The 15,681-nt window shown below is 41.8% G+C and overlaps 1 protein-coding gene across 10 annotated transcripts in view; it reads right to left on the bottom strand.

Annotated features, from left to right (window-relative positions):
• SPATS2L (spermatogenesis associated serine rich 2 like) overlaps nucleotides 1-15,681 on the bottom strand; it is a 172,100-nt gene that overhangs the window by 19,602 nt on the left and 136,817 nt on the right. The gene's annotated exons all lie outside the window — the stretch shown is intronic.

The following is a 15,681-nucleotide window of genomic DNA, read 5'->3' as shown; positions in this document are numbered from 1 at the left end:
CTAGTATTCAAATTTCCCCAACCGTCCCGTAATTTTTTTTTTTTTAAATAGTGTGTTAAAACCAGGATCTAAACAAGCCCTGTTCATTCCAATTGGTTGACTGACTCTTAAATCTGTTCTAATCCAGAGGTTCCCTCTCATCTGTTTTCTCATCCCCTTTGCAATTTATTTGTTGAAGAACTTAGGTTGTTTGTCCTGAAGAGTTGTGCAAAGTCTGAATTTTGCTGATTACACCTCCATGGTGTTATTTAGCCTGTTCTTTTGTATTTCCTATAAATTTGTTATTAGATGTAGACATTTGATTAGATTCAGGTTTTATTTTCTTAGGAGGAACACTTGATAAGTGTATTGTGTCATTATGTGTGTGCTGATGGAAGTATAGGATATGAACTACTCCACTTGAAAAAAAATCACACTGAATTTCATCAAATTTCTACATCTAAAATGGCAAGTTTATAGGAAATACAAAAGACATCTCTCTTTTTTATGATCTTAGCAGCCACTGTTGATCATTGCCTAGATTTATAGGGTTTGCAAAATTGAGATATTCACGTTCTATCACTCCTTCTTCATTTATTTCCTGGAATTCCTCCATAAAGAGAAACTTTATCAATTATTTGGTTATCCTGAAGTACAGTTTGTATAGGTAAGGCAGGATGAATGCTTGATTCTCCCCTTTTATTTGTTTTCAAAATGATAGTTGGTTCCTTAGCATCCTTCAAACGTAATCAAGAAGTTTTTTTTGCTTGTTTGCATATTTTAATTATACATATTAATTATAAACTCATATTTAATGTGCTTCAATACACTGTTATCATCTTTATTACTCTCAGATTGTTCCATCACATGGACTGTTTCTTCTCCATCAGATGTACTTTTGCAATTTAAAGTGTGTTGAAAACTTATTTCCTCTGAAAAATTTTGCAGTTATTTGTCAAGGTAAGAAGTGACTTCTGGGATATATCTATAGCAGTTTGGGGGCTCCTCAACTAGATTGTGCAACCTAAATGCTTGAAGAGTAAAGGACTGTGTGCTGAGGAACTCAGCTCTTCCCAGCCAGGAAACCCTAGTGGAAAGGACTAATTGCACAGTGCATGGCATGTGCTCCAGAACTGGGCTCTAAGCCTAGTCCCTCAACTGTAGACAGCATCAGTCAGCCCCATGACACACATGGCTTACGGTCACTGGATATGATTACTTTGGTGTAACGAACGTATCAGGATGCCTGTCCGTTATCTATTGACATTACATAGGTATGTCAATGTGTTTTAAATATAGGCAATGCACAATAGAAAAGGTGTACGGTGAGAAGGAACTCTTTATCCCATCTCTGCCCCAACTTATTCAGTTCCCCTCCCTGGAGGTCTCCAATGTGACGAATTCTTGCATTTCCAGAGACTGTCTATGTAATCAACCAGCATATATTCAGTAATTGTATGAAATGACAGGTTGAGTCAATAGGCTTTGTGCTCCTGTGATTATGAGCTTCTCTGCCAAGTTCACAAACATAGCCATGACATAGGCAACTGTGTGTGTGTTTTCGTTATTTACAACCTTCTTAGAGAGGGGCACTTCTACCTTACTTTAGAGAAACAAAGACTGTTCAAGACATGCTGCTGGGGAGATATGGGGAGAATCTACAGATGCGGAGCCACAAGCCCAAACTACAAATATATGGTTAAGCTACTCTGCTTGAGGACATGTTTTGAATTTTTATCCCTTACAGAAAGGGAAGAGAGAACAGAGAAAAGTCAGCACGACGATATTCTTTGTGGGATTGCTGAGATGGATGTGAGAGGACCTGCCAGGACTTACTGGGGAAATAGTGAAAAGCAGATAGAGAGGAAAGAAGACGACGATGGCAAGAAGAAGAAATTAAGATTCCCTTCCCTGAATCAACTAGAAGGCTTTATAGAGTCCCTGGGTTTCGACAGCATGCCTAGGACACACTAAGGGAAATAGCTGCATGTGACACAAGACTGGCATGTCCTCAGATGCCCAGTGGAGGGGAGAGGAGGAGAATGCAGGCAAAGCAGAGGCCCTGGAGGCTTGGGAATCCTCCCGCCTGTGTGTGAGGTTGGAGGAATGGTGTGGGCAAGGGCCTTTGCTAATTTCTTTATCAGCTACAAGACCATCGTAACACTCTTGCTGATCAAATCTGTTAACATAACTTTGTGCCCAGAGAATTTACAAGATGGACATCTGGGGTATAATACATGTCCCCAGGTCTAACACATATTAAACAAAGCTGGGTATTTATATACAATGGTTAGTTCAGGCCTTCTGGGCTAGCAACAGGAGGGAAGAGGGTTTACACAATAAATTGTTAATCTGCTTAATGCACACCCTTGAGGATGTGAAAGAGCCTGTGAAGTTGGCATCAAACCAGGCTTCCATTCCTCTGGGTATTTCCACAGAAGATCGTCCTTAAGCATCGTAGTAATTCAAGCTCTGCTATCTATGGGTGGCTGCTTTCAAAACTCATGGGCACAAAGGCAAGCCAGTGATCTCTGCTGACTCAGGACCCAGCTTGGAGCTGATGAACTGATGCAAACCAAGATCAGGGGCTAGCCCGGGGCAGATAAACCCAGCCTGCCCTTGAGAATCTCAATGTGTAGACCTGAGGGTTCCTTAGGTTTTGCTTTCTAGGCAGTAGGCTTGTCAAGGGAAGAATAATGGTGGGAAGTGGATGTGGAGGAAGTAGTAAAGCCAGCCTGTCCTTTGGCAGGCTGTCAGACAGCGAGGAGCCAGCCTCACATCAAGCGAGTGCCAGACTAAAAGAAGGTCAAAGAGGAAAGACCGTGCCTAAATCCTTCTAAATGCCCACAGAGCCTATGGTGTCTGGGTGTGTCACATCCAGTTTTGGGAGTAATTTCATCAGTGCCATTTCCATGATCTGTGGAATCTTCTTAGAGGTACCAGGACAGAGATAGACATGTGTGGACAGTCAAGTGCGGCTTGACAACTCTGCAGGCTGGGTAAGGACAGAGGGCACTTGGCAAAGCCCTGGTTTGGAGTTACCAGATATAGAGGGAGGAGCGAGTTCCTTGGAGAGCAATGACATTAAGGAGTTGATGAGTCACAGAAGAATCACAGACAGTATCATGAACCACATTCCTACTGTGGAAGCTGCAAGGTCACACACTTGCTTTCGAGGTACACCTCTGCAGACACATATCAGCCCTCAGTTGCCTCAAAATGTGAGCTGATCGCAAGGAACACTTTCTGAGTGCAGATGATAGGCCAGGCACATTAGGTAGAGTGCCAGTGCCTTCCTGGAATGATCTCATCTAAGCTTCCTGACATCCCAGGAGGAGTGAGCCTGGCTTTCTCCTTGCCACAGGGGCTTGAAACAAACCCTTCCCTCTGCCTTGAAGACAACTCTTCTGCTTAACCTTGTTTCTCTTCATTTAATCAGCTCTGATCCTCCTTCAGGTCTTTGCTTAATCGTCACTTCCTTAGAGAGTTCTGACTGAGTTTTTAAAAACTTCTGTTCAATTTCATGATCTTAGACTATTATGGGTTGCTCAACAAAAATTTCTTGATAGTGATGAATATAAGGGAAGACAACATATTCATTTTTCTATGGCGTAACAATAATGAAACTTACTAACTAGTGCATTGTGGTGCCTGCACATACATCACATTTATGCAAAACTTTATATAATTTTGGTCACTGAAAGAATTTAATCATTTGAGACACAAGCTTATGAGTAAAGGTTTCATGATACTCACCAAACACACAAAGTTTGGCTGAGTCAAAACAGACAGTTTGCAAACTGTGATGGTTTAATTACTGAAATTTGTTCTCCCACCACTGATCATCTGAAATGCTAAGTTCTGAATGTTTTTGCTTTTCAACAGTGATCCTGAGTACTTGACAGAAATACATAACTCTTTAATTGGCTTTCCACTGGCCACTAAAAGTTTTCTAAATGGTTGGGTAAAGCCCTCTGGAGGGCACCAGGCACATCGAACGTGTTCTACATAAACAGAGCTCCCATAAAATCCACGCGGACCTCACATGTTTCAGATACACCCTTTCTCCTTCTAAAAACACATCTTCTCATTTTAGCCAAACTGCCTGGATAGTAAAATTTTATTTTGTTGCCATAAAAAAGCTTTTATTATCAAAGCAATAAGGTGTAAGGAGGAGATTACCATGGTAAAAGACTTTACAGTTTATTATATAGTTAATCACAGAGATAAAGTGTCATTTTATAAAAATGTTTCCACTGTCTTGATTCTTTTCTATAGAGGACTGATAATAACAATAATGAAAAGAATCAGAAAGCCTCTTTAGTAGTAATAGATTTATCATTTTCTGCCCTGTGAAAGGCTCTTTAAATTTGGAGATGGAGGCATTGAGTGACAAAACTGATTCATTTGGAAGCTTGGGTGAGTCATGTCGGGCCCAATGTTCTTCAAAAATAAAGACGCCACCATAGAGAGGCAGCCACAGGACCATCAATGTGGTTGATAAACTGTAGAGCAGAACCTGCTGGTAGATACTGAGGAATGAAAGCAGAATTTCAAAGGGGAGGTGAAGAACTCAATCTGTAACAACAGCCAGAGTTAGATGTTAAAGAGTTAAAACCAGGCCACATTCCATCTTCCATGCATTTGCCTCAGGGAGACTAGAGTGAGAGGAATTGCTGGGGACCATCTGATCCCAGACACTTGCTGCAGAACCTTCTTGTGGGGAAAGTACTTCAGCTGGAGCTTCCTTAACTCATCATCTGCCAAGCTGACAATTGCAGGATGGGAGCATGAGGAGGGAGGCAGGCCCAACAGGAGGGGCATGCCGTAGAAAGAGAAGGCAGGAACTGCTGGGGAGAAAGGATGCTAATGAATGCTAATGAATATTTCAGCCTTCCTGGCCTCTACCAAATAGCATAAAGCATGCCAAAGACTGATAAGCCCTACCGCCAGGCTTCTCTACATAAAGAATTTCCATTTCTTTCACTAAAAAGAAAAGAGTGCTATAAAATCATCTCTCTCCACTATGGGCTCTGTTCCTTCTTAATGCAAAGGAATAAGAACTGTGACCAATAGTTCTAACATCCCCTGAGAGGGACATCAGCTGGGCTGATAGCCTAGTAGTGCCCACTGACCACCACGTGGGCCTTGAGCTGGGAAGCTACAGTTGCCCCATACTAGCTAAAAATGAGCATCTGTACCCCTTCCCTTGCCCACTAGTTGCAAGACAGGAAAACTTCCTTTATACGTTTAAGGCATAATGTACTGTTCCCATGAGTACCATTTCTAGTCCAACTCCCCAAGTATTACCAGCAATTCTTGGGCCCAGGGCAAAGCTAGTCAGGGGTTTCAGCTCACCAATTTCTCAACTGTTGCAGCTGTCAACAAAGACGCTTCCCTGGCTTGACAGTCACAAATGCAGCAAGACTGTATGGTTCTTTATTCCCAGGGTCAGGAGGCCTGGCAGCCCTAACTGCAAAGGGCACTCACGCTCTTGCACACTGCCAATTACCGGCTCTTCCTTGCTGTTCTGCTCCCCATCCTGTCCTCTCTCCTGTACCCTCTATGCTGGTTACTGGTGTCATCTCTCACCCAGTGTCCATGGCTCCTCTTCCTTCACTTCCCACATGGTTACATCCTCTGAAGTCTACCCCAGAAATGTCTGTCTGTCCCATGCACCTCTCCACTTCCACTGACTCTTATTTAACCCTGAGCACATTATCAAGTCCTTGGCTATTTGTTGTTGTTTATTGTTACACTGCTGGAATTCCCGGGTCTGTCACCTTCCACTCTGTATATATTTGCATTTAGGTTTTACAGCAACCTGAATTCTTTTCAAAACTGGAAAATAATAATAGATTTTTTTTTCTTAAATGCAGCACTGGTGACAGATTGGTCCTTCTAAAGATTTCTAGGATTTAACAGTGTTATTTGGTAAACATATAAAACCCAACATACATGTCCACAGCATGTGGACTGGGGTTTAGCACACAACCCTTTGAAAGACTGCCTACTAATCATGCCCATCCAGGAAATACAGTGGGGGTGCCTCAAGCATGAACCACACTCAATGTACAAAGCAAAGTCAAAATCCATCTGACTGTCAATGAACATCAATGACTACACCCAATTGCCAATCAGGCTGACATTTTATTTCTACTTCTTTTATGAGAGGCAATACAATGTGTTAATATTGCTTAGTCTGCATATTTTATGTTGGAATCATACAATGATTTGAAATCATGGTTAATAAATTGTTCATCGTACTGTCTGAGGTGCATTTCTGGAATGAGACACACAGATTTAGTATAAAGACTAATTCTCAACATTAATAATATTTTGGAGTTCTTCAAAAAGGACATAATTAATTTAAAAAAATACACAGGGATTTCTTTTTCTTATTGGAATTTTTAAAATGACAGAATAGCATAATGCCATAGTATGGAAATCCCACAACATCAAATGTTCAACTAAAAATCTATATTCCTCTGTTTAGAAATTATATATGACTTTGATGAACAATAGAAATTTTTATCTTTGCTAATTACTTATTAGTTCATTTTTTTTTCATGGAGATCCCTATTCAGGGAAAGTAACTTGACTGTATTTCAGTTTCTTTGACTATAAAAATGCTGACTCCCCCGCTTCCCCTTTTGAAGTTACATCTGCTGGGCGCAGTGGCTCACGTCTATAATCCCAGCACTTTGGGAGGCTGAGGCGGGCAGATCACCTCAGGTTAGGAGTTCAAGATCAGCCTGGCCAACATGATGAAACCCCATCTCTACTAAAAAAACTGGAAAATATTAGAAACAGGATAAAATGAAACAAATTTCAAAATAAAACAAAATAAAGCAAAATGCCCCTTTGTCTCAAGCACAAAATAGAGCCAACCACTCTGATCACTGTTGTATTTCCTTCCAAAAAAAAAAAAAAAAAAAAACCACACACACACAGTGGGGGCAAGGGGAAGGGCATTTATGTAGATGTCATCATGGTTGCTGAACATAAATAACAGGAACAGAAACTGGAAGAAACTGATATGGTACAAGAAGTGCCAGAAATGCTGGCCCACATTCAACCCAAGGCAGCCAGGCCTAGCCTCCTCTGCTCCTGGCCTCCAGGCAGGCTCTCATGTGAAAAGGGGAGAGGAGGGGCTCTTCTTGTTTTTGACCTAGAAGGCTCTTCCCCACAATCGCAAGTGCTGTTACTGCCCATGGTAAGGCCCTACTCTAGTCCAGGCTTCCAAAGTGGAGCACGAATACAATATTAATTTTTATGTACTCACTTTTTATTCTAAGTAGGCTTTCCTAATCTTTAGTATACAGATTAACAGTAGTACACATGTATAATTTATAAAGAAACTTTCTGATTCGAGAGGGATGTGCTCAAAATTCATTTATTGATGGAGTGAGACCACCATCATTATTTTTATTAATTTTTTTTTTTTGAGACAGGGTCTGGCTCTGTTGCCTAGGTTGGAGTGCAGTGGTGTGGGTGTGATGTTGGCTCACTGCAATCTCCGCCTCCTGGGCTCAGGTGATCCTTCCACCTAAGCCTCCTGAGTAGCTGGGACCACAGATCTACACCACCACACCCAGCTAATTTTTGTATTTTTTTGGTAGAGACAGGTTTTTTCCATGTTGTCCGGTTGATCTTGAACTCCTGGCCTCAAGCAATCCTCCCACCTTAGCCTCCCAAAGTGCTGGAATAACAGGTATGAGCCACCGTGCCCAGCTGAGACCATCATTATTGATGGAAGGAGGGTACCTCTCCCTGAGCACATTACGTTCTTTCGTGCCTCTGGTTCTTTGTGTTGCTTCTTCTGCATGGAATCTTCTTTCTTCCTTCTCCATCTGGCAAATTTCTAGTCTTCCTTCAAGATCCTGCTCAAAGGTCACCTCTGCAATGGAACCTATCCTAATGAGCCAGGCAGAGCTGATTTTCCCTTCCCCCAGCTCCATTTCAGCATGTTTACATCTGCAGCCACCAGTGCATGAGCTTTTTTAGGAAAAAGACTTGTCTTTATCCCTCAGTCTTTCTAGACATGCTCCTTCAAGTGTGGTCTGCAGACCACTTACATTTGTACTCACTGCACTCACTGAATGGAAGATTCTTGGGTGCCACCCAACATCCACAGAATCAGAATATCTGGGAATGGGGCCCTGATGCTCCTCGTGCACTCAAATGTTTGAGAAGTAGGGGCTTGACACACATTCATCTATTAAGTGGATGAATGAAGAAAGGGGAAGAGAGAGGTAGAGAAGGTGTGGCAAGACGAGAAAGGGGAAGGGGAGCTGTTCTGGTAGCAAATGTGACATTCAGAACTGGGAGTCCCTTTGTCTTACTTCTCTCTTCATCAAGTAGTAAAAAGTAAAAGTGGTGATGAACCATTCCTATCCCATAGCTGGAATCCACTGCATGCTAAATAAACAGAAAGTTGGGAGGGATAACTTATTGCCAGTGTCTTGGTGTAGAGGAAAGGAAATTTCCCAAATGCTACTCTGGAAGAGAATCAACCTTAACTGAACATCTCTTATGGGCCAGGCTAGTGACGTTCTAGAATGATGTGATAAATGCATTACTTGTATATGAATTTTCACAAAACCCCTAGAAAGTGGTAACAGTACTTCTGTTTTATAGCTGTGAAGGAGTTAAAAAAATTCAACCAGGTTCAGAGCTAGAATACGTAGAGGTGAGATTTAAACCTTATTCTAACTCTACATCCCATGCCTCCTAATTAAGTGGCTAATAAACCTTGGAAAATGTGTCTTTTGTTAGAATATGGCCTGGTAAGAATCAAGAGTTTATAGTCACTAGAAGCAGCATGTAGTATACACATAAGGAATTCTGTTTTATCGGCTTCATGTACAGTCTTTCTATATGATTTGTTGCTGACTTAGCTGACGAACTGCCCAAAATAACTCCTTAGTCTCACTGTACCAGTCCAAAAAAACAGAAATAAGCTCCAAGAAGCAGTTTGAAATTGTAATTTAGGACTCACTTTTCAGTATTATAATGTATTTTATATTTATACTAATATATAAGAACAAATTCATCTTCTTTTTTCTAGTGAAAATAGACCATATGGCATATATTTTTTAAAAAAGAATCCTATGTATCCTATGGGAATATGTAGATAGAACAATTTGCTTATTTCCTCTTTATTTTTCTATTTTATGATGAAAACAAACAATTCCTCTTCAGAAGTACATTCCTGGGCTGGTTGATTGGTAAGCTTTCATCTGCTGAAAAGATTCAGAAATCTCCGATTTCAGGCTGAAATTAGAATCAATTTCTTGTCTTCCAGCTCTTATTGCGGGCCTTGATTCTGCAAAGAAGGCTGCAGTGCCAGCAGAGCTGACCGCCAGTGCCAAGTGTGTGGCTGACATAACGTATGGAGGTAATCCACACATGGAGCTCAGGAAGGCTATTAATACAAGGTGCTATTTATGCTGGTTTCCTGGGGACTGTACCTAAACTGAAAAGGCCAGTTCAGTACTTTTTGTCTTTATCAACCTGCTCTTCCTTCATGTCAACTGATTCATTCAGTCCTTGCAAAGGCCCTGGGGAAACATCTATTGTAGAGAAAAACCTCAGGGAGGAAAGAAAATAGGAAAAGAGAAGCGTTCACCTCCAAAGAGTGAGCTACACCTATTTAGAAAGACACATATTCACAAACGAGGCAAAATATGAACTATACTGCACCACAGGGACTTGCTTTAGTCACAAAGTCATGGGAACCTTGAGTTTCTCCATGTAATATGGGTATTTGCCCTTTTCACAATTTCAGAATAGATCCTGGAGCTTATTTCGGTTTATTGGACTGGTGCAGAGTGAGGAAAAGGAGTCATTTTGGGCAATTTGTCAGCTAGAGAGCAACAGAAACCATACACATGGCTCTCTTGAGGCATAAATATATTTATTAGCCTCTTCCATTATTGTCTCTTGGTGTCCCTTGCAAGTAAATGTTCACCCCCATACTCTCTGTTCCTTTAACTTCTGGCATAATATTGAATATTGGGTGTGGGGAGAAAAACGTTTGTTTAATTTTCTTTCTGTGGTGCTTTGTGCAAGTCACAAGCAGGTGAACACTTAGAAAAACTACTTGATGAGAAGGAAAGGGATTAGTCAGAAAGTCTGGTTTATATAGATTTTGATCAATGAAAGGATTGTATTCATTTCCAGAGCAGAAAGAGATACAGCCCTTTTATTACATGTCTTTTAAAACAAAACATTAAAAAACACAATAGAAACTCTTGATTTTATTAGAAAACAAAACCAAAACACACTGAACTCTTATGATTTTTGTTGTTGTTGTTGTTTTGTTTTTGTTGTTTAAACAGTCTTGTTCTGTCACCCAGGCTGGAGTGCGGTGGTGTGATCTCAGCTCACTGCAACCTCTGCCTCCCAGGTTCAAGTGATTCTCCTGCCTCAGCTTCCTGAGTAGCTGGGATTACAGGCATGTGCCACCACATTCGGCTAATTTTTGTATATTTAGTAGAGACAGGGTTTAGCCATGTTGTGTCTCGAACTCCCGACCTCAAGTGATCTACCCACCTCAGCCTCCCAAAGTGCTGGGATTACAGGTGTGGGCCACCGTGCCCACCCATTGGTTTGTTTTTGAGACAGGGTCTTTCTCTGTCGCCCAGCCTGCAGTGTAATGGCATGATCACGGCTTACACAGCCTCAACCTGGGGCCTCAAATTATCCTCCCACCTCAGCCTCCTGAGTAGCTGGGACTACAGGACCATACCACCACATCTGGCTAGTTTTAAATTTTTTTGTAGAGATGAGGTATCCCGATGTTGCTCTAGCTGGCCAAACTCTTGATTTTTGTCTTCACTAATCGTTTAATCTAAGGAACTGGCAAAATTTAGTAATGTTTAACACATTCCTGATAATTAAAAATGGAATTGAAAGCTTTTAAAAATTATTATGTAACAATGCTAAGTGGCTGAAAAGGCTCCTAAAGGCAGCTTTCCTACTGGCAATCCTTTTATAAACATGCCGTGTTGAACGGCACAGAGAAAAGCGTCATCTTATTACCGTACAACTACACTATCCTACCCCAGATACTCTCAGCGTACACCAGGAGTGTTTACTATCAATATTTCAGCCACGTTGGTTTAATAATGGAATCTTGACTCATTCCTCATACTTGTATCAACATCTTCCATGTGACTGAACTCAAAACCCAAATTTGCTTGTTGCCACAGCATCTATTCTGTGACAGAGATGTGATTCTAGGACCTGTTTCGCCTAATACATATTTTTCCTATGCCCACCTGTTAAAGTATATATAGTGCCACAATTCCAGTGATTCTCCTAATTAAGAGTAATGAAATGGCCAATAAGTATTTGTTCAACCACTACGGCACTGTAAGATATGTAAAAGACCTGCTTCATTTGGCTTAAAGAACACAATGGCTGGCACATCTGGGTATGTCACCGGTATTAGAGTAGTTGGATATATGCCAGGTATGCCCAGAAACACCAAGTAATATTGCTGCCTGGCTGAAGCCAAAGAAGAATAACCCCCAAGTAGACATTTAATGGAACAATTCCTTACTGTATTTATCTTTACATGTCTCAGATCTTCATCCTAATCCTGGTCCCCACTGCGATATTTGGTTTTATTGCAAAAAGAGAAAAAGACTCAGGTAGAAACAGAATGGCTAATGAAAGTGACTGCTTATCATTAGCTACAACCTTCGGTTCTTAATTTTTCCATTTTCTTCTAAGGACTGAGTAGAATTCTATAATGAAAAACAGACGATAAAGCAAAGCCTTCAATTTTCTACACTTCAGTATAATTGTTTTTCTGATCTCAAGGAGACAAAAATGTAATTTGACCTTTAAAATGTGTAGTGAGAGGGTTTACATTTCAGGCACTATGGAAAAAATATTTCCTGCTGCACTGATATGAAATGAGAAGACAAATATAGTATGTTTCTTTGGGTTTGTAAGTGATTGGAAAGTCCCTCTTTCGTATCTCCAGTGGTGGCTTAGGAGGGCAGCTGGGGGCAGACAGATGCTCAGGGATGTTTCAGAGGGAAGAGTCTCCATCCTTCCCTCAAGGAGCTCCAGCAGAAGCGAGATGGCAGGACGAATGAGATACTCTTCCTCTCACTTTCCTCTCACTCAGGCTTTCCCAGCACTACAGACATTTTGGGTCAGGTAATTCTTTGTTGTGGGAGCGGTGGGAGAGATGGCTAGCAGCATCCCTAGCCTCTACCTAATAGATGCCAGTGGCACTCTCTCCCTGTGGCTGTGACAACCAAAAATATTTCCAAATCGACGGTCTCCTGGCGGCAAAATCGTCCTATTGAGAACCACTGCTGTGGCCCTAGATATATCACTCCCTTTGCAAGACTCTTGACCAGCAAATGTCAATTTTCAACCACAGATGTCAAGAGAATGATCTGTTTTTGGTTTTTATTGAGACAGGGTCTCACTCTGTCATCCAGGCTGGAGTGCAGTGGCATGAATATGGCTCACAGCAGCCTTGAATTCCTGGGCTTAAGTGATCCTCCCACCTCAGCCTCCTGAATAGCTGGGACCACAGGCATACACCATTACGCCCAGCTAATCAAAAAATTGTAGAGATGAGGTCTCTCCATGTTGTCTAGGCTGGTCTCCAACTCCTGGGCTCAAGCAATCCTCCTGCCTCGGCCTTCCAAGGTGTTGGGATTGCAGGCATGAGCCACCGTTCCTGGCCCTTTTGTTGTTGTTGTTGTTTTTGAGGCAGTCTCACTCTGTTGCCCAGGCTGGAGTGCAGTGGAGCGATCTTGGCTCACTGCAACCTCCACCTCCCAGGTTCAAGTGATTTTCCTGCCTCAGCCTTCTGAGTAGCTGGGATTACAGGTATATGCCACCATGCCTGGCTAATTTTTTGTATTTTTAGTAGACACGGGGTTTCACCACATTGGCCAGGCTAGTCTTGAACTCCTGACCTCAGGTGATCCACCTGCCTCAGCCTCCCAAAGTGCTGGGATTGCAGGCGTGAGCCACCGTGCCCGGCCTGTTGTTTTTAAAAGCCTGGTACCGTCAGTATCTCTGGGGGTGGCACTTAGGCAAGGGAGGACTATAAAGCTCTGACTTTTTATTTATAGTGTACACACATATACTTTGGTATGCAAAGAAGTAGATACTAATATATAGACATCATCTTTTAATGTTAAGTTGTTCACAAAGAGAACACATAAAAAACCCAAAGAAAAGCCAGGGTTTATCATTGTTTGGAAAGCCAGGAGTCACACGAAAGCAGCTAAAATTTGGAGAATAAGGGCAGGGGAAAAAAAACAAAAACAACCAATCAACATGGCAAGAATCAGCTGTGAAAAACCTGCAAAAGTGATGGCCTTACTTGGACTCAGACTAAAGGGGCTTCAAGGATATATGTTTCAACAACTTAAAATTGTCCGGATATCCGAGGAGAGCAAACTGGGAATATGGGACATATGGTTACATAGGTGGTTCTGATACTCAACAGTGCCACTGGCAATTTCCCATATGGGAGACTTCAAGATCACATCCTGGGAAAAATGCACAATATTTAAAGTGTCAATGGTGACATCTGGTTTGTATGTGGGGCCACCTGTTGACCACATTGATAATCTGTGTGTGATTTTGCTTGGCTATTAACAGGGCTTCAGTAGCAGATGAGAAGGATTTGAGGGATGAGAAAGATAAACATATTTCAAAATAGCTTTTTCTTCTGCCTAAAAGTCCCACTTTTATTTTATTATTACTTTTTGAGGCAGGGTCTCACTCTGTTGCCCAAGCTGGAGTGCAGTGGCATGATCTCGGCTCACTACAGCCTCGACTTCCTAGACTCCAGTGATCCTCCCACCTCTCAGCCTCCCGAGTAGCTGGGACTACAGACAAACCACCACACCCAGCTACTTTTTTTTCTTTTTGTAGAGACGGGGTCTCCCTGTGTTGCCCAGATTGGTCTCAAACTCCTGCCTCAGCCTCCCAAAGTGCTAGGATTACAGGTGTGTGCCACCTTCCCCTGCCACGTTCTCACTTTTAGAGTTATTCTTTTGGCTGGGTTAGAGAGTCTCAACAGAGCATTTGTTAGCATGCAAATGTATCACTTTGAGAGGAAGGATACATGATTATCAAAGGAATGAGTTTAGTAGTTACATAAGATAATTGAGTTTTCATAGTTAAAAAAAGAGAAAAGGGAAATGGAGACACCACTCTAAACACCTATCTTGATTGAGGTGAGGAGCCCTGGCCTGTAGGGGGCGGCAGGAGGTTCACCCTGTCTGTTGGGAAGGAGAAAACTTTAAGATGCAGGAAAATTGGCAGAGGAAGGGTAAGTGGGCCAGGGCTCAGGGTGCGGGCAGCTGAGACTCCTGACCTACTTTGAAATTCTGCTTGGGCCAGACCTGGCATTGCTTTGGGAAAAGTAAACACAAAGCATAGGAACATTTCTGGCCCATTGGTACAGAACACATGCTTTCACAGATTTCCCTTTCCTCTTGGAAAACAAAGCTGCTAAAAGGACTGCTCCCTCTAGCCCCCATTCTCTGCAGCCTCTTTACGCCTCCCCACGCCTAGCACACACGCTACCCCATTGGCTCATTCCTGTCTTCCATTTTCTTAGAGTGCTTTTAATTAGATGTTAAATTGACAATAGTACCTAACAGAATTTTTACAGCTCTATTTTGGAACACTTTTTCCCCTAGCATATGGTGGAACTATCAAGTATTATTCTCCTTCCTCAATGGTTTTTTTTTTTTTTTTTTTTGAATTTAATGTTGTATTGCTCATTTTAAGCCTTCACAATCAACTTGGACACACACAGATTTGTGATGAGAAGCTAGAGTAGTTTGCATATAAAGCAATTAAATCTGGCAGCTATGATTCCAAAGGATGAATATTTTCCAGTTGTGGTAGGAGGCCAATCATATAGAAAAGAAACCAGCTGTTTCATGTTAGTTCCTGATGTGACTTTTCACACAGATGCTCATATCGCAAAATTTATTTTCTGTTAAGATGTATTGTGAGGGCATTGTGTCATCTCTGTTCCCCTCGCAAATCCCTAATTCTTCCTGGGAAAATGAGAATGTTCTGTTACGGTAATGTAGCCTACGTAACTGCATCCTGCTTAAAGGACAACTTGATTTTACATTTTAGCTAGTTAGTGGTTTTCTTCAGTAACTGTACTGAACAAAATATTCTTCACAGCTCGGTTGGAAGAGAGATCATTTTGTTCATTTTACCTTGATGTGTGCTTGCTTGGTATTGAGGATGTGCAAACAACAGCTTGCTCCCAGCCTCTCAAAATCATCATTCTCATGAATTCCAGCAGTACTTTTCAGGGAATTTAGTCAAGCAGGACTCAGGTCCTTATGCTGGCACTTTTTGGTAGCAAAGTGAACATTTAGAATTTCTGACCTGAGTGTCCGGTTCTAAACTACACGACATGCTTATTAAGTACATTGTGGTTAGGATAACTGGGTGGCCCAAAGCAAGCAGAGCAGAAGAGGAACTGGAAATGGAAGGTAACATCTATGTCGCTTGTGCACTATAAGCAGTGACATCTCTCTCAGAACTGGCACTCTTTCTGGAAATCACTAGAGGACTTGTCCCCATGTTCTCCAAATCTAGATATGCCTCATGATGTAATCCTGAGGCTACAACCGCATTAAAATGGGTATATTCTAATACACCTACAGTTCACTCAAAGTT

The sequence above is a fragment of the Theropithecus gelada genome, chromosome 12 (genome assembly GCF_003255815.1).
Source record: "Theropithecus gelada isolate Dixy chromosome 12, Tgel_1.0, whole genome shotgun sequence".
NCBI lineage: Eukaryota > Metazoa > Chordata > Mammalia > Primates > Cercopithecidae > Theropithecus > Theropithecus gelada.
The sequence above is the reverse complement of the archived record's forward strand: the minus strand, read 5'-3'. Positions and strand labels throughout refer to the sequence as shown.